At 43.1% G+C, this 18,190-nt stretch overlaps 1 protein-coding gene across 12 annotated transcripts in view; it reads left to right on the top strand.

Moving 5' to 3' along the window:
* The first annotated feature begins 1,163 nt into the window (after positions 1–1,163).
* The window catches only part of ZBTB8A (zinc finger and BTB domain containing 8A), a 66,883-nt gene continuing 49,856 nt past the window's right edge, over positions 1,164–18,190 (top strand). For 7 of the 12 annotated variants that reach the window (XM_047728814.1, XM_047728819.1, XM_047728812.1 and 4 more), the window contains exons 1-2: positions 1,334–1,570; positions 13,197–13,300. The gene's annotated coding sequence lies outside the window, so the exon portion shown is untranslated. Of the gene's footprint in view, positions 1,210–1,333; positions 1,571–10,300; positions 10,463–13,196; positions 13,301–18,190 lie in introns of those variants that run through there. The other 5 variants (XM_047728820.1, XM_047728815.1, XM_047728817.1 and 2 more) reach the window with 4 other exon arrangements.

Here is an 18,190-nt window from a genome sequence, read left to right as displayed (position 1 = left end):
CTCTTCAAAGTGTATGCATCTGATTATCAAAGTGTGGAGCATGGGCACTATCCTTGCTGTAGGGGATTCTGGGAAAGCAAGTCATTGGCATTTCCAGATTCTATTAGGAGGCAGATTCTACCTGCCACCAATTAATCACAACGTCAGGGATTCTCCAACTATATAAATGAGTTTTAGAAGCTAGGAAACGGAAGGGGAAGGGGGGAAAATGCCTATTACTTCTTCCTTGCAACAAAGTGTTTATCACCAATCTGATGTGTTCTCTGGAGGAACAAGTTTGTAGAACTCTTTTGCTTGTTCTAATTAATGAAGTCTGAAAAAAAAAAAAACCCTTGCATTATAACAATGCCCAGGTCTTTCTGGAAGAATTCTCAATGGGGATGCTTGCAAAGTAGCTTGAATACATGCAAACCCTCCTGATACTCAGTGGTTTTCAAACTTGTTTCCATTTACCTGTTCCGAATATGAAGGAATGCAGGTAAATAGCAAAACACCTCTACAGTCATAAGGAAGTGACATTAAGAGATGTTGTGAATATTTTGTATCCCTCTCCTAGCGCATTCAGTCCTCAAAATGCACAGCGAATTGTTGATGGGACCAATGAGCTTTGTCCACTTTGACTGATATGACACAGAAGAGGAAGCCATCGAAAAATGGAAGGTTTTGACATTTTTTCCAGTTCTATTACATCACAGTGCTTTTCAGTACCTGACCCAACATAAGGAACTAGAAACTAATTTGAAGAATTCATGTTTCTGTAGTTGCAGTGAAAATTCAGTGACTTGGGATTTTTAGCAAATATATAACCTGTTTGCACTTAGGGCCATAAATATGGCAAAAGAAAGTCGATGTACAATGAATTTTTGTATTGGAAAACACAAAACCTGCTATTTTTACTGGTTTTATATTTTCTCTGAACTTAAGAATTATTTTCTCTTATCTGACTCTCTGGGTTTTCCTCTTCAAATAGAATGCTTGTGACCTATAGAGGTTTAGAAAAGGTTATCCCCAACCAAAACAAGGGCTTCACTAAAGGGAAGAATTCTGTGAAATCGCTTACATTTGACGTTGCTAAACTTAAGTACAATAATGTCACATGTACTTATACAGTAATTGTGGGCACGCCTAAGTCCCTCCCTCTTTCCTAAACCAAATTCCCCAGATCCTAGAAATCCAGCCCTTCTGCCCTCCGGAGGCGCCTTTCCCAACGTAAAGTACAATTTTAAATTTAAGCTCCTGACTAAATAATGATTCCGTGGTCAACGGCCAGGGAACCTGGGGACCCCGGAGCCTCTGGAGGGTGCAGCGGGGTGTAGGCAAGGGCAGGGGGAGTGGGCGAAGCCGCTGGTTGGTGCCTGAAATCTGTGCGTTGCCCCTTTAATTGTGTCCCCAGCCCTCGGGCGTTTCTGTCCAACGCCCACGTCAGCAAATACCTTTTGTTTCTCTCACGTTGGGGCTACTTGTTTTAGGGCGCAAAGGAGCGGCTTCGAAAGTGGGTATTTCCCCTGCCGAGGTCCAGGAATCCTCCCCAAGCCCGCGCGCGCGACCCGCCGGTGCGCCGCGGCCCGCGGTAAGTGGCTGCGCGCGGCGCGGCGGAGGGCGGGCGGGGCGTCGGGGCTGCCGGGACGGGCCGCGAGCCTGGCTGCGGGCGGAGGGCGGGCGGCGGCGGCGGCGGCGGGATGCGGCCCGGGCACGGCGTACCCAGACGTCCCCCGGGCCGGCAGGGCGGCGGGAGGCGCAGAGGCGGCCGGGCGCCATTTGCAGCCCCCGGCGCAGAGGCGGCGTTGGTGGCGGCGGCGGCGCGCCGGCTCCGAGGGGCTGGGGACGGCCACAAAGGCGGCGCGGGCGGCGGGGGCCCGGCCTCGGGGCGGCGGCCCGCGGAGAGAGGCGGGCGGCGCCGGGGCGCACGGGCTCGGGACCCCGCTGCCGGCCCTCCCCGCGGCCGCCCCGCCGCCCCGCCCGGCCAGCCCCTCCTGCGCGCCCGGGAGGGGCTGCGGGACAATGGCCGCGCCGTCGCCGCCCGCGCCCGCCTCGCCGCCCGCTCCGGCCCGGCCCGACCGCGGAGCGGGGAAAGGCGGGAAGGCGCGCGGAGCCTCCTGGCGGCGGCGGCGGCGGACAGGCGGCTCGGGGACGGCGCCCGGCGTGTGTGGAGCCGTCGGGCGCCGCGGACTCCGGGAGGGTCGGCGGCCGGCGGGGCTCGGGCTGCGCGGCGAGTGACGGGCGGCCCGCCCAATGGGGCGGCGGGGGGCGGGCGGGCCGGGGTCTCGGCGCTGCTCCCCCGCGCCCCGGGCGCTTCCTCGGGAAGGTGGCTCCCTGGGCAGTAGTCCGAGTTTCTCCTCCATCCTCCATCCTTTGGTTTTATATCGTGATGCAACAGATCCGGGCTCAGAACCGAAGGCAGACTTGCTACACCCAACACATACGGAGCCATAATTTTTGGTTTATGACGGAACCGCACAAACGCACCTTCTATCCGTGCAGACTGCCTCTTTTATAAGTTAGTTAGCGGTTTGGCTCCTTCCCTTTCCAATGCGCTTATTTCACATTGATTGTGCCAGAAGCCAGACTCCACACCTTTCCAAGACGTGTTAGATTTTCTTTCCTTCTCTCTCTCTTTTTTTAAAAAAATTGAGATATAATTGATATAAAACATTGTGTTGGTTTTCGTTTAAGACGTCTTTGGAAGCAGTAGATTCTCACCTAGTGGGCTTTTAACTACGCACGCCAGTGTTGTGTTCTCAATAAACGTTCCTGTTTGCGCAAGTTTATTTAGTAAATGGAGTGCCTTCACCTATATGAATTATTTCACTTAATTTCACATAAAACAGCCACCCGGTCAGGTCGATGGTTATTCCACTTTCCAGATGAGGAAATGTGTTAAGTGCGGAATGTAAGCGTTAAACCAGAAGGTGAACGATGGCAGTCTCCCAAAGCCCCTGCCTCCTGTTCTTGTTCTTCGTTCCCTCCTAAAAGCACCTCCAGAGTCTTCTGGAAAGCGCGTCGGTCACTTTGCTTTCCTGCTCTAAAAACCTTAGTTGATCTTTATCAGAACAAAGTCCAAAATCCTCAACAGGGGAGACAAGGCTCAAACTTACTCTCTTGTGCCCCCTTCCCCAAGCCTCAAGTATGGGTGGGTTTGTGGGACCCCTGGAGCAAGAGCTTTTCACTGATAACTAGGGATCAGAGATCTTTATTCCTGGGAACCTCCCTGGCCACAGCAGTGGCAAATGCGACCTAACAATCTAACCGGCAACCCTTGGCCAAATGGGCACGTGTGGGTTAGACTGCAAGATGTCAGCAGAAGGCATCCTGAGTACCTGGGCTCCTTGAGGTAAATTTCTGTACCCCATGTAAATTTCTGACCCCATGATACTTGATTCATCCTCTATAAGTCTTATTTTCTAATTGAAACTGGGTTTCTGTTTAATAGGCTTAACCCTTTCAGTGACATAATTATATGTTCATAATATCTAAAGGATTTGATGTACGGTTTTTTTTTTATTCCCCTCGAGGGAAGTTGTTGTCACTTCTTTGCTCAAAAATGGTTAGTGCCTCCCCATTTACAGTGGTTCCCATTTTACTCATATTAAAAGCCAAAGCCTTTTAAAAGATGGTCCTATGATGTCCTACCTGCTGCACTGTCCGCTCTTCCTTTCTGAGTCCATTTCTCTTTCCTCTCTCTAGTCCTCCAGCCCTCTCTGCTCCATGTTAGAATCTTTACAGTCCCATCTTCCAGGAACACTCTTCCCGTAGATAACACATGACTATCTCACCTCCTTTTTTTTCTTTTAATTTTTTTTTAAAGATTTTATTTATTTATTTGACAGAGAGTGATCACAAGTAGGCAGAGAGGCAGGCAGAGAGAGGTGGGGGGGAAGCAGGCTCCCTGCCAAGCAGAGAGCCGGGTGCTGGCTCAATCCCAGGACCCTGAGATCCTTAACTCACTGAGCCACCCAGGCGCCCCTTTTTAAACGTTTTTATACTTAATTCTAAATCTTTCCAGGGTTAAGAGATGTTCATCCACCGAAGAATACAATTACCATGCTAGTTAGCTCAAGTTCTTTATGACTCAGGGATTTTTGCTAAGGAAACTAATGAGATGGTTTTGGTGACCCTGATGGGACATACTAAATTCTAGTTTAATGACTATATATCTTAAAAGAGATGGTGTTGGAGCCCACAGTCGTCGTCTTCTTCTTCTTCTTCTTCTTCTTCTTCTTCTTCTTCTTCTTCTTTTTTTAAGAGAGAGGGTAGGGAGGGGCAGAGCAAGGGAGAGAAAAAGAATCCCAGGCATCCTCCACACCCAGCAAGGTGCCTTACTGAGGCTCCACCTCACAACCCTGAGATCATGACCTGCGCTGAAATCAAGAGTCAGATGCTTAACTGACTGAGCCACCCAGGAGCCCCAAATTTAACCTTTCTTAATGACTTGAGTACAGTTGTGAATGCAGGTTATGTTAATGTCCTGTGGTTGTAAATATTATCACATTGTAAGTGAACCCAACCTATAGGACAATTCCTATTTTTTTGTAGAAGTTCCTGTTTTTGCTCCTTCCTACAGTTCTACCTCCTGTCTTAGTTCAGTTCCTCACCGTGTCTTGCTTCGACAATTTTTAAAAGATTTTATTTATTTATTTGAGAATGAGAGAGAGGGAGAGCATGAGAGGGCGAAGTTCAGAGGGAGATTCTGACTCCCTGCTGAGCAGGGAGCCTGATGTGGGACCCGATCCTGGGACTCCAGGATCATGACTTGAGCTGAAGGCAGTTGCTTAACCAACTGAGTGCCCCAGGCTCCCTATATTCAGCTTTAAATTGGTCTCTTTGGCCCTGCCTCTTCCACTGTTTCTTTCCCGCCCTGGTGTCTCAGGTTTTCGCCTGGGTACGCAAATGGGATCATAATAACAATAATACCTAATACTTGTTGAGCCCTAGCTGCACACCAGGCATCGTGCACACGCTATGGTCAGAAGAGTGCAGGACTCAGGAGTGTTGGTTTGGGGTCAGTCAGCCAGAACTCCAGTCTCTGTCCACTTGTTTCTGTGCAATTCTGGAAAATTTTTGAAGAATTTCCTTATGCCTCAGTTTGGGCTTCTGTGAGGACCACAATAAGATGAGTGTACAGTGTTTAGCACAGCGCCAAGTGCACATTCAAATATTAGTTATTTTCATTGAGATATAACTCACATGTCAGAAAATTCATCCTTTTAAAGTAAATTGAGAGGGTACCTAGGTGGCTCAGTCAGTTAAACATCTGACTCTTGGTTTCAGCTCAAGTCATGATTTCAGGATCATGGAGTTGAGCCCTGCTTGGGGCTCTACCCTCAGCGTGGAGTCTGCTTGAGCCTCTCTTCCTCCCTCCCTCTCTGCCCCTTCCCCCTCTCCCCACTGTCATGTGCACTTGCTTGCTTTCTCTCTCTCAAATAAATTAATAAATAAAATCTTTTTTTTTTAAGATTTTATTTATTTATTTGACAGAGAGAGATCACAAGTAGACGGAGAGGCAGGCAGAGAGAGAGAGAGAGAGGGAAGCAGGCTCCCCACTGAGCAGAGAGCCCGATGCGGGACTCGATCCCAGGACCCTGAGATCATGACCTGAGCCGAAGGCAGCGGCTTAACCCACTGAGCCACCCAGGCGCCCAATAAATAAAATCTTAAAAAATAAAGTGTAGGGGCGCCTGGGTGGCTCAGCTGGTTAATCATCTGCCTTCCGCTCAGGTTATGGTCCCAGAGTCCTGGGATCAAGTCCCACATCCGGCTCCCTGCCCAGCCGGGAGTCTGCTGCTCCCTCTGCCTGCCGCTCCCTCTGCTTGTGCTCGTTCTCAACAAATAAATAAATAAACAAACAAATAAATAAATAAAATATTTTTTTAAAAAAGATTTTTCCATGTCTTTAAAAAAATAAGTAAATAAAGTGTACAATTCATTGTTTTTTAGTGTAGTCATAGAGTTGCACAACCATCACCATTCTTTAATTCCAGAACGTTTGCACCATAGTATAAAGAAAGCTCATACCCATTAGCAGTCACGCCCCACTGCTGCATCTCCCTCCGCCCATAACAACCACTAACCTACTCTGTCTCTATCATCTCTCCACGGTCATAAAATCTACGGTCTTCTGTAACTAGCTTCTTTCTTTCACTTAGCTTGCGATTTTTAACGTTCACCCATGTTACAGCAAGTATCAGTCCTTGGTTCCTTCTCATGGCTAAATACTGTTCTGTTGTATGAATGTGTCACATTTTGCTTTTCCATTCAAATGGTAGACATTCTATGTTTGGGCTACTATGAATAAGGCCTCTGTGGACATCTGTGTACTACAAGATTTTTTGTGGACATATATTTGCATTGATCTTGGGTATATGTCTAGGAGTGGAGTCACTGGATTATATAACTGTTTTTTAATAGCTTTATTGAAATACAATTCATAGTATTGTATCATTCTTATTATTGTATTATACAATATATTATATTATACAATATGTTATATACACATATTATGAATTATACAATTCACCTATTTAAAGTATAAAATTCAGATTTTCAGTCTATTCCTTCTATACAACCGTCACTGCAGTCAATTTCAGAGCAGTTTCATCACCTCAAAAGGAAACACGGTACCTTTTAGCTCTCAGGCCTCTCCTCTCAGCCCCCTCCCCACACCCCTCTTCCCAGCCCCAGGCAACTAAGTGTCTACTCTCTATATGAATTGAGTCATATAGTATGTGGTCTTGTGATTGGCTTCTTTCACTTAGCGGAATGTTTTCAGAGTTCATCTGTCATATAACACGTACCAGTACTTTTTTCCTTATAAAGGTTGAATAACATTCTATCGTATGGCTATTCCATTTTCCCGGTTATGGACATTTGTGATGTTTCCATCTTTTAGCTATTATGAATAATGCTGCTACAAACATTTGTATACAGATTTCTGTAGGGACATATATTTTCATTTCTCTTGGAGATACACCTGGGCATGGAATTGTGGGGTCCCCTGATAACTCTATATTTAATCATTTGAGGAATTACCAGACTGTTTTCCAAAATGATTTCATCATTTCACATTCCCACCAGCAGTGTATGACGGTTCTGATTTGTCCAGATCCTGGCCAACACTTGTGTGTGCATGTGTGTGTGTATGTGTGCACGTGTTTATTCTAGTGATCCTAGTGGATGTGAAGGGGTATCTTACTGTGATTTTGATTTGCATTTCCCTACTGACCAATGATGTTAAACGTATCTTTATGTGCTTTTGCTATTTGTCTCAATTTATTTCTTATTGCTATTAATCTTATTAATCTTAGCTATTATCTTATTTAATCCTCTTAACAGTCTTCCTTAGAGCCTCTTAACAGTCAATATCCTCATTTTACAAAGAAGAAACTGATGCACAGAATTAAGTAGCTTGACTAAGTCCCACAGTCAGCAGCAGATCTGCAATGATGTCACTCTTCTTAAAATCCTTCAAAAGTGTCCCAAACCTGCAAAAGTGGAGGGGCTTTGGGCTCTGGTGCCTATATGCTTTTTTCTCTTTTTCTTTTCCAGTAGGCCTCCACAGGTCCCATGTCTGTAGCCATAGCAGCATTTTTATCATCCCCAAAGAAGGCACACTGTTTCATACCTACCTGTGCCTTTGCCCGTGGTGCTGTGCCCTTTGACCTCTGTTTCCTGAATGAAATTCTACTCATGCTTCAAGACCCACTCCACTGGTGCTGCCTTTGGGAACTTCTGGACACTTCTAGACACAGTCATTTACTTCATTGGTTTCAGAGTTCCCTTGTGCTAGGAGTATTTTCTTCATCGTAGTGAAGCTTAAAAGCTTCTATCTTCTCCATTTTGCTCTTTCTCTGACTCTTTCTCCTTACAGATACTGAGGTGTTCCAGAGCACTGACCTTTCCCAGAGCCAGAGAGAGCCTGGCACAGAGTTGGTGCTCAATGATTATGTATTGAGTGGATACATTTCTCCTTTTTTTGAATATATGCCCTTCTCCTAAAAATAGTATAAAAGATCTTTGCTTTAAAAAAGGATAGGAAAAGGAAACATAGATAGCTATGTGGTGTTCAGAACAGTGTAAAAGTAATCATCGAGTCAAAGGTTGAAGTTGCTCTCTTTCCATTGTTTTTCTAACCCTGCAGAAAGGCCTCCAGTGCTGTCGCATGCTTGGCTCTCTGCAGTGTCTGAGCCATCAAGGGTATGACAAACACCTTTGTATCCGCTTCAGTTCCCCCTATCTCACTGGTCCTCTTGGATAAGTTGCAATAAAAGGTTCTTATGGTTTCAGAATATTTGGGGGAAGCTTTTTTTCAAAATCTGCCATGTATTTTCCATCATCAGAAGATACTTACAAACCAAACAAGGCCATAATTTTATCTAAGATCTTCTTAATATGTACATTAGAATAGTATCCTATGCCTAAACACTAAAATTTTAACTTTCAGATAGCAAATCTTGTGGAGTACAGATCCTATTCTCATGAAATCTCCTCTGTAATAACATTATTTTTAAAGATTTATTTATTTGAGGGCACCTGGGTGGCTCAGTGGGTTAAGCCTCTGCCTTCGGCTTAAACAGGTCATGATCTCAGGGTCCTGGGATCGAGTCCCAGATCGGGCTCTCTGCTTGGCAGGGAGCCTGCTTCCTCCTCTCTCTCTCTCTGCCTGCCTCTCTGCCTACTTGTGATTTCTCTCTGTCAAATAAATAAAATCTTTTAAAAAAATAAAGATTTATTTATTTGAGAGAGAGCTCACACACGAGGAGGAGGGGCAGAAGGAGAAGAGAGAGAGAGAATCCCAAGCAGACTCCATCCTGAGCACAGAGCCCAACATGGGGCTCCCTCTCAGGACCCTGAGTTCACTACTCAAGCTGAAACTAAGAGGCAGACACTTAACTGACTGAGCCACCCAGGTGCCCCTGTGATAACATTGAAAAAATCTGAGTAACAGAACAGCCTATGTGTCTGCTAAGGGATGGATGGGTAAAGAAGATGTGAGATGTATGTAATGGATTAATATTCAGCCACGAAAAAGAAAGAAATCCTATAGTTTGCAACAAGAGGGACGGACCCTGAGAGCATTATGCAAAGTCAAATAAGCCAAATAGAGAAAGACCGATAGATACTACAGGTTAACACTTATATGCGGAATCTCAAAAACAAAGCAAAACTCCTAGAAACCAACTAGAAAAGTGGTTGTGAGGGGCTAGAGGATGGAGGAAATAGGAAGAGGCTGGTAAAAAGGCACAAACTTTCAGCTATAAGGTGAGTAAGGCCTGAGGATCTAATGTATAACACGGTGACTATAGTCAATAACACTGTTACTGTATAATTGAAATTTGCTAAGAGAGTAGAGCTTAAGTGTTCTCACAAAAATAAACAAACAACAACAAGAAAACGCACCAAACCCCAATACCGGTGATCAGTGTGAGTGAGATGATGATGTGTTCATTATCTAGATGGAGGGACTTCTTTCACAGTGTATATGTATCAGAGCATCATAATGTACCTTTAAATACCTTACAGTTTTGTCAATTACATCTTAATGAAGCTGGGGGAAAAAATCCGCATAGCAAACACCCTGATTCCTAGAGCATAATTAATGAGGCAGTGTTTGAAATGGTAATGTGGCAACAGTCGTTTCTACAGAATAACTCTTCCTTGGGGTGAGGTCTACAATAGCTAGTTAGAGTAACCTTAACCGCTTGGCCCGCTAGAACAGAGCTTTGCCGACTTCATGTACACTGTGATTTTGAAAAGATCACTCTCTCTGAGCACACGAAAATGAGGGACCCAGTCATGTTTTCTTCTGCGTCCACTTTTGTGTAAGTTAGCATTTTACAGGCTTCAAGAAAATCTGTGGTAGTAAAGTTATAAAATGTTTACGTTTTCTATGCAGTTAAAGAGTTTAAAGGGGTCTGTGTAATTAATAATAGTCATGATGATGATGATGATGATGATTACCATAATAATAACTAGCATCCATCAAGGGCTTGGTATAAGCAAAGCGCTGTTGTAAGCACTTTACTTAGATGATTTTTCTCTTTTACTCTGTCCTGTAGCTCTAGAAGGTATTTCTTTCTTTCTTTCTTTTTTAAGATTTTATTTATTTATTTGACAGAGATTGCAAGTAGGCAGAGAGGCAGGCAGAGAGAGAGGTGGAAGCAGGCAGGTTCCCTGCTGAGCAGAGAGCCTGATGCAGGGCTTGATTCCAGGGCCCTGGGACCGTGACCTGAGCCTTAGGTAGAGGCTTTAACCCACTGAGCCACCCAGGCGCCCTAGAAGATATTTCTATGATTCCATTTTACAGATGGAGAAACTGAGGCTCTAGAAGGTTAACTTCCCATGTTATCTAGTTAATGTGTGGCAGAGCCAGAATTTGCACCTTGACAGTCTGAGTCGAGCCTGTACCCCGGCATACTGACCAGTCCTGCTGTTCACACACTACTCGCCTGTCTGCTTAAAGTTTTAGGTAATTGATGTATTAGTATGTCATCTGGGCCTCGTGGCAGGAAGAAGACACCACTCTAAAGTTTTAGCTGGTTTACTAAAGGGAATTGAGTGCTTACAAAATTACTGGAAAGGCCGGAAGGAATGGGCTCCAGGCGGGGCCTGCAGAAATCATTCCCAGAACCAGACTGCAAGCAGGCCCTCCAGGAGGAGGGAATCAGGAGGCCACCACTGGCCCTGCTGTGTTCCAGATGGCATCACTAGCTGCAGTTCAAGAGTCAAGAGATTGCTTCCCTGGGTGGCTCAGTGGGTTAAAACCTCTGCCTTCAGCTCAGGTCATGATCTCAGGGTCCTGGGATCTAGCCCCGCATCGGGATCTCTGCTCGGCAGGGAGCCTGCTTCCTCGTCTCTCTCTCTTTGCCTGCCTCTCTGCCTCCTTGTGATCTATCTCTCTCTGTCAAATAAATAAATAAAAATCTTAAAAAAAAAAAAAGAGATTGCTTCCCTGAAACTGCCCCTCAGTACCCACCAAATAGGGACGCTTGTCTCTACCAAACTTGTCTCTAAACAGCCATGAAGCTCTGGACCCTGGAAGGCTTTGCAGGAAGATCCAGTGTTTCCATAAATGTACTTGCCAGCATTAATGCCTAAGTAGCAGAAAGATGGCCCCTGCCTCATTTCTGTCTTCCAGATCTCACAGAAGAACATCTGATGGATGAATTCTGTTTCACATGGGGAAACTGAACCATAAAGGAGTCTGGGAAATGTGCTTTTTTATTTTCCAAAAGGAAGTTGGAAAGGATGCTGAAGGTTAATACACAAACCAGCTAACATCTGCTAGGGTAGGGGCGCCTGGCCGGCTCTGTCAGTAGAGCGAGCATGTGACTCTTGATCTCAGGGTGGCAAGTTCAAGCTCCATGTTGGGTGTGGAACCTACTTTAAAAAATTTGTTTTTAAAAAATATCTGCTAGAGTAGAACATGGTGGTTATTCCTAAAAATGATATGTCATCAATGTGTAAAAACTATGCAGGGCATAGCCTATGTCCAGAAATCAGTTTTCTTAAAAGCCACAGAATTAACTTTGCTTGTCACTGCACAGACAGACCCAGTACTAGTTAGTGTGCTGTTAAGAACCATTGTTGAGATAGTAAAGCTATAGTTCTCCCAGTAAGTACTCTTTCCTGAGTGCTCAGTGGGGCTAGGTGATAGATGAGCTTTTAGTGTTGCAAGGAGTTGTTCTCAAAAATTATTAATTTGTTCCCCCGACCAGTTTTCTGCTCAAAAAATTTTGTAAGCCTAAAGGCAACAAAATGTTTTGAATGATTTAAGTTGCCAGAATCCAGACCTCCTACAAGTGGGTAGTTAATGGAATCGTTTTACTAGTTTAAATATATCTGAGCAGCTTTCCTTTCTCTGGGTGTTTTCAGGATACTCATTTAAAAATTAATGGGGCGCCTGGGTGGCTCAGTCGGTTGAGCGACTGCCTTTGGCTCAGGTCATGATCCCAGGGTCCTGGGATCGAGCCCCGCATCCGCTCTCTGCTCAGCAGGGAGCCTGCTTCTCCCTCTCCCTCTGCTGCTCTGCCTGTTTGTGATCTCTCTGACAAAATAAATAAATAAAATCTTAAAAAAAATTATGTCAGTTTAGGGGTGCCTGGGTGACTCCGTCAGCTAAGCGTCTGCCTTTAGCTCAGGTCATGATGCTGGGGTCCTAGGATCGAGCCCCATGTAGGGCTCCCTACTCAGCGGGAAGCCTCTGTCATTCCCCCTACTTGTGTTCTCTCTGTGTCAAATAAATAAATAAAATCTTTAAAAAAATAAAATTATTTCAGTTTGTTTTCTTCTTTCTACTTGCCTGTGTTTTCTAAAACTTTGTGTAAGTATACGGTACTTTTATATTATAATCAGAAAAAAATACATATTGTCTTAAAAAGTGATGCTATTACTTTAGTCAATAAATTTTTGGTGAGCACTCTTAGCTTAATTGATTGGTTTAAAAAGCATCAAATTCATTTTCCACTGCCTATGGACCTAAAGCCTCACACTCTCCTTGATTAACAAAACTTCATGGCCAACAAAGAAAACAATCCAACTTTTTTTTTTTTTTAGTAATTAAAGATGTCTGGAATAGAGTAAAAACTGAAAAATTGTTAACAGGTTGTTACAGCTGAGATTACAAATTGTGGTATACTCGGGTGCAATCTGGCAAACTGAGTAAGTTATAAAAGATCTGGGTGACTCCAGTAGGACTTTCTGAACATATGTGGTAGGATTTGTTTTTCCCCCACTTCCTGCAACCATACAGTCTTTCAGAAATGTTGAATTTTTCAAGTTGAGTCTTTAAAGCTCTTCTGTTTGGTTTTCTTGCAAATCCTATTAATGGCACTTGCAGGAAAAGGGTGATGTGACATATGTTGCTATTGTCATAACCTGATCTGCTGGCCCGCCTTTGAACAGCTGTTATCTTCAGAAGTTTATTTTATTGTCAAAGTTAAAAAGTATGTCTGCTTGCCATTGGCTGTAATCCACTGTAATATTAGAAATCACTTCTTGAAGATTTTCATATTAAGGTTTCTGTTAAAAATAAGCCAATCTGTTTATTTCTGTTCATTCATCATCTGTGCCGATGATCTAGTTCACTGGAACAGTGCTGCCATGTAGTTTTATTTAAATAAGTAGCTATTAAGTACCTTAGCAGATGTTTCTGTCTCTAATTACAAAAGTACATTATAAACAGCTATTTGCTTTCTCTACAGGACAACCCTTCATATACAGAGTGTGTTTGACTTGGAATCTTCCCTTTTTTACTCCACTCAATTGACTTAGCAGGGTTTCAAGAGCAGCGTTCGTAAATTTTCAGGTATGAGCCATTTTAATTCTTGTATTATACCTATCTTAAATATATGGAGAGAAGGTCGGGTTTTGCAATTATAGGTTTTATATAATCAGAGTATGGATTTGTTGCTTGAGCAGTTACTATATAAAACACTCAACGTTCTGGTTTTCTTGGCCAGGTCTCCCTGTTCACTTATTGCTAAATTTTTAATTCATTGCCTCCCTTGTGGGTGTATCTCCTCCATCCTACCTTAATCAAAGATTCATCTGACGTAAGAGCTAGAGATGATCTAGACCAGTAGCCTCAATTTGTAGAGAAGGAAACACAGCCTGGGAAGGTAAAGGTGAAGTCCGTGGACATAGAGCTAATTGAGTGGTAGAGCCAGTGTCAGGTCTCCCGGCCCTTGCCCCGACAGCTGTGCAGGACGGCTCAGCAGTTAGGTCCTGCGGCTTTGGAGTCACTGTCTTGGTTAATATCCTTCTCTGTCCAATGGGGAGAATAGTGGCACCTACCTGATAGGTTGTTGTGTGTGAAGATTAAAGGCAGTATATGTTGCTGCTTTTATTATTGTCTTTGGCCCTTTTTCTCATTGAGTTGATTCCTTCACTGCTTCTTGAAACTTCCCGCCTTGGCTAACGGTCACCAGGCTCTCCCGATTCTCCACGTAAGTCTCTGTAGAACTGGCTCCTCGTCCCCATCTCGCGCCACAGTCAAAGGCAGTCCTTAGGTTCTCATCTCTGCCTCTGCTTCCGGTGATCCCCTCCATCTGTCTTGGCAAATATCTTCTACTTCTCTGTCTTCAGGTCCAACTTATCCCTGAGCTTCGGATCAGCATTTCCAGTGGCCCTTGCTACCTGATTTCCCACTCAAAACCAAAGTACTTGAAACCAAAGCCATTCCTTTCCCCCTAAACCAGTCCTTCCTCCCGACTTCCTAATTTCTGTTAGTGATACTACCAAACACCTAGGCTTTACAAATCACTGCGTTCTCTTTATAGCCTTCTAGCCTTCCACAGCCAGTGACAGGTTGTGGTACCCTCTAGTACAATCTGGCAAATTAAATAAATTACAGAGTATCTGGGTGACTGCCATGAGGCTTTCTGAACATATGTAGTAGAATTTTTCAATCAGCCATCAAGACCCATGGATTTATTTTTCCATTCAGGTATTTTGCATCTTTTCCTTCCTTCCCATTCCTGCTCTCCTCATGGCCTTCACGCCATTAACTGGACTGACAGTTGTAAATAGAGTAGCTGTTCATTTACCTGCAAGTGGCTGGGTTCCTTTTCTCTCTTTCTCTCCCCCAAGAAATACAGCCTCTTGACTTTGCATGATGGAGTGTCTATTTGTCGCTTGTTCATTTAGCACATGAATCTTGACTTAAGTAAAGATGCAGAATATCATTATTCTGGCTGCTTCCAGTATGTCTTAATCTTAAATTACAGCCTCGATCTGGCTAACTGTGAGACTCATTAATATTGTACCCTTGTTTGACAAACTCTAAAAAATTTTTATTTTTGAATATACTTTTATTATTCAGATCTCAAAATATTTAAAAGTATACCATGTAAAGTCCCCATCCTATTCTTTTTTCCTGCCTCCTGAAGCTCATCTCACTTCCGGCTCACAACCACTGTTCTGTTTCTTGTTAATCTGGTTCAGAGTTTCTGATTTTTTTTTTCCCTTGCATATGTGTGTATACATATACATAATATACACACACAGAGATATATATGTGTGTGTGTGTGTATATATATGTGTGTATACACACACACAGAGACATATTTATATGTATATATATAGAGAGAGTATGTGTGTATATATATATATATATATATATATATATATATATATATATATATTCTTTGCTTTCTAAAAAACTTAACTATGTATCATTGCCATCTTTCCATATAACTATACCCTAGTCATGGACTTTTTTCTGACTGTTCACTATCACAAACACTTCTTCAGTGAATAACCATGTACATGTATGTATCATTCTGATCATGTACCAGTGAACCTGTAGGATAAATTCCCAGAAGTGAAATTGCTTGGTCAGAAAATATATGCATTTGTAATTTTGAGAGCTATTGTAAATTTGACCCCATGGGGTCGTACTAATTTATATTAAGTAGTATTAATTTATATTCCTACCAGTAATGATTGAGGGTAACTGTTTTCCCACATTCTTTTTTTTTTTTTTAAGATTTTATTTATTTTTTATTTTTATTTTAGAGAGAGCACATGAGTTGGGGGTGGGGAGGGGCAGAGGGAGAGGGAGAGAAAGAATCTGAAACAGACCCCACACTGAGTGTGAAGTCCCATGCGGGGCTTGATCCCACAACCCATAATATCATGACCCATGAGACTGTGACCTGAGTGGAAACCACGATTTGGATGCCCAACCAACAGAGCCACCCAGGTGCCCCCGTTTTCCCATGTTCTTATCAATATTATCATATTTTTGGATTTTTTGCTGCCTTGAGAGGGGAAAATGATCCATCAGTGTGGTTTTAATGTGCATTTATATTTTTATAACCAAGGTTAATCATACTTTCCATATGATAAGGGACATTTGTGTTTCTTTTCCTGGGAACTGTCCTTTGTCTCATTTTGTCTTAGGGTTATTGTTCTCTGACTTGCCAATTTCTTAGAAGCTCAGTGGAGGTGACCCTTTTCTCTGATAGACTTTTTTGCCACGTTGTCATATGTCTTTTGCCTTTGCTTCTGGTGTGTTTTGGCCATGCAGGATTTTATTTCATCTTTATGTAATCAAGTGTATCAACCTTTTATTTTATGGCTTCTGCATTTTGAGTCCCAGGCCCTTCCCACTCTGAGTTTATCGTCTCCCATATTTCCTCTTAGAACTTCTATGGCTTTGTGTTCACACTTCCAATCTTTGATCCATCCATATGGAATTTATCCTGGTATGAGATGGGAAGTGTAAATCCAGCTTAATTTATTTTTTTCTGGAAAGCTAAAATTGCCTCAGTGCCACTTATTAAACTGCTCATCTTTTTCACCACAAGTTTATCATATATTAAATTCCCACCGATACTGGAGCTTATGTCTGGATTTTCAAATATACTCCACTGGCCTTTTTCTTTATCACCAGCATCACGGCTTTAATTAATGAGGAAGTATAATTAAATAGATGTTGGTGCTAATTCCTTCTCTTTGTTCTTCTTTTATTTATTTATTTTATTTATTTGACAGAGAGAGAGAGATCACAAGTAGGCAGAGAGGCAGACGGGGGTGGGGGGGAGAAGCAGGCTCCCCGCTGAGCAGAAAGCCCAATGTGGGGCTCGATCCCAGGACCCTGAGATCATGACCTGAGCCGAAGACAGAGACTTAACCCACTGAGCCACCCAGTTGCCCCATTTGTTCTTCTTTTTCATAATTCAACTAGCTATTCTCATTTATTTATTTTTCCATAAAACTTTAGCAGCAACTTGTATTGATCTTAAAATAACCTGCTTGGGCGCCTGCGTGGCTCAGTGGGTTAAGCCGCTGCCTTCGGCTCAGGTCATGATCTCAGGATCCTGGGATCGAGCCCCGCATCGGGTTCTCTGCTCGGCGGGGAGCCTGCTTCCCCCTTCTCTCTCTGCCTGCCTCTCTGCCTACTTGTGATTTCTGTCTGTCAAATAAATAAATAAATAATCTTTAAAAAAATAAACAACCTGCTGGTGTTTTTGTTACGGTCATGTTATTATAATATATTTTAGGAAGAACTAACACCCAATATGTCAAATTTTTTAGTTCAAAAGTCTTGACTTTCCATAGTCTCCTCTTATGTCTCTTAGTTTTCTTCTTATGAGTCTTATGCACTTCTTGTTAAATTTATGCCCAGGTATTTTATAATTTTGGTGCTATAGTAAATGAGAGTCTTTTATTCCATGTATCTCTTACCTAATGTGGGGGTTTTTTGTATATATGAAAGTTACTGATTTCTTAAAACTCATTTTATAACCTCTTTCCCCTGCTTCTTGTTTGTGGTCATTTTGCTTTCAAATCTCTTGCATTTTTCATGTACAATCATATTACCTGCAAATGATGATAATTTTACCTCCTACTTTCCAGCGGTCCTTTTTGTTGTTTCTTTCTCAAGTTAATTGCTTTAGCTAAAGCCTCTAGAACAGTGTTAAGTAATAGTGGTATTAGTGGGCATCCTTGTTCTGTTGCTGACTTTACTGGAATGTTCTATTCAGATGCTGGGTTTTAGACTGAAATAAACATATTTTATCACCAACAAGCTTTTATTGAGACCAAATTATAGACCAGACTCTGTACCATAAAATACAGATTAAAAAAAGAAAATGAGTATGCCCCTCCCTGCCTTCAAAGAATTTGCAGGAAAAGACAGATATAAAAATTAGTGTTCTAGATGTCACAGTAATGTTATACAGAGTATCGTGGAGGCGCAAGAAAGATTGATGGCTCATCAGCTCGAGCTCCATGTCAAGATCAAATTCCAAAGAACAAGGTACTAAAGCTTATTATTAGTTTGCATTGTATCGCTTCTCGGCCTTTTGGCTAAGATCAAGTGTAGTTTGCATTGTAATATTTTCATTAAATCCGTTAGAAGCTGTCCTTGACTTTAGAGGCAACATACAGGGAAAGTCATGTAAAGAACCTTTGTTAGGGGTGCCTGGGTGGCTCAGTGGGTTAAAGCCTCTGCCTTTGGCTCTGGTCATGATCCCAGGGTCCTGGGATTGAGCCCCACATTGGGCTCCCTGCTCAGCAGAGAGCCTGCTTCTCCCTCTCCCTCTGCCTGCCTCTCTGCCTACTTGTGATCTCTGTCTGTCAAATAAATAAATAAAATCTTAAAAATAAAAATAAAGAACACTTGTTAGTTCAGTAAGGACACCGGTGAGGATACTGATTGAGTGCCTCCGACATACCAAACATGAAACTA

The sequence above is a fragment of the Lutra lutra genome, chromosome 4 (assembly GCF_902655055.1).
Source record: "Lutra lutra chromosome 4, mLutLut1.2, whole genome shotgun sequence".
NCBI lineage: Eukaryota > Metazoa > Chordata > Mammalia > Carnivora > Mustelidae > Lutra > Lutra lutra.
Note: the sequence above shows the minus strand (reverse complement) of the source record. Positions and strands in the feature narration are given on the sequence as shown.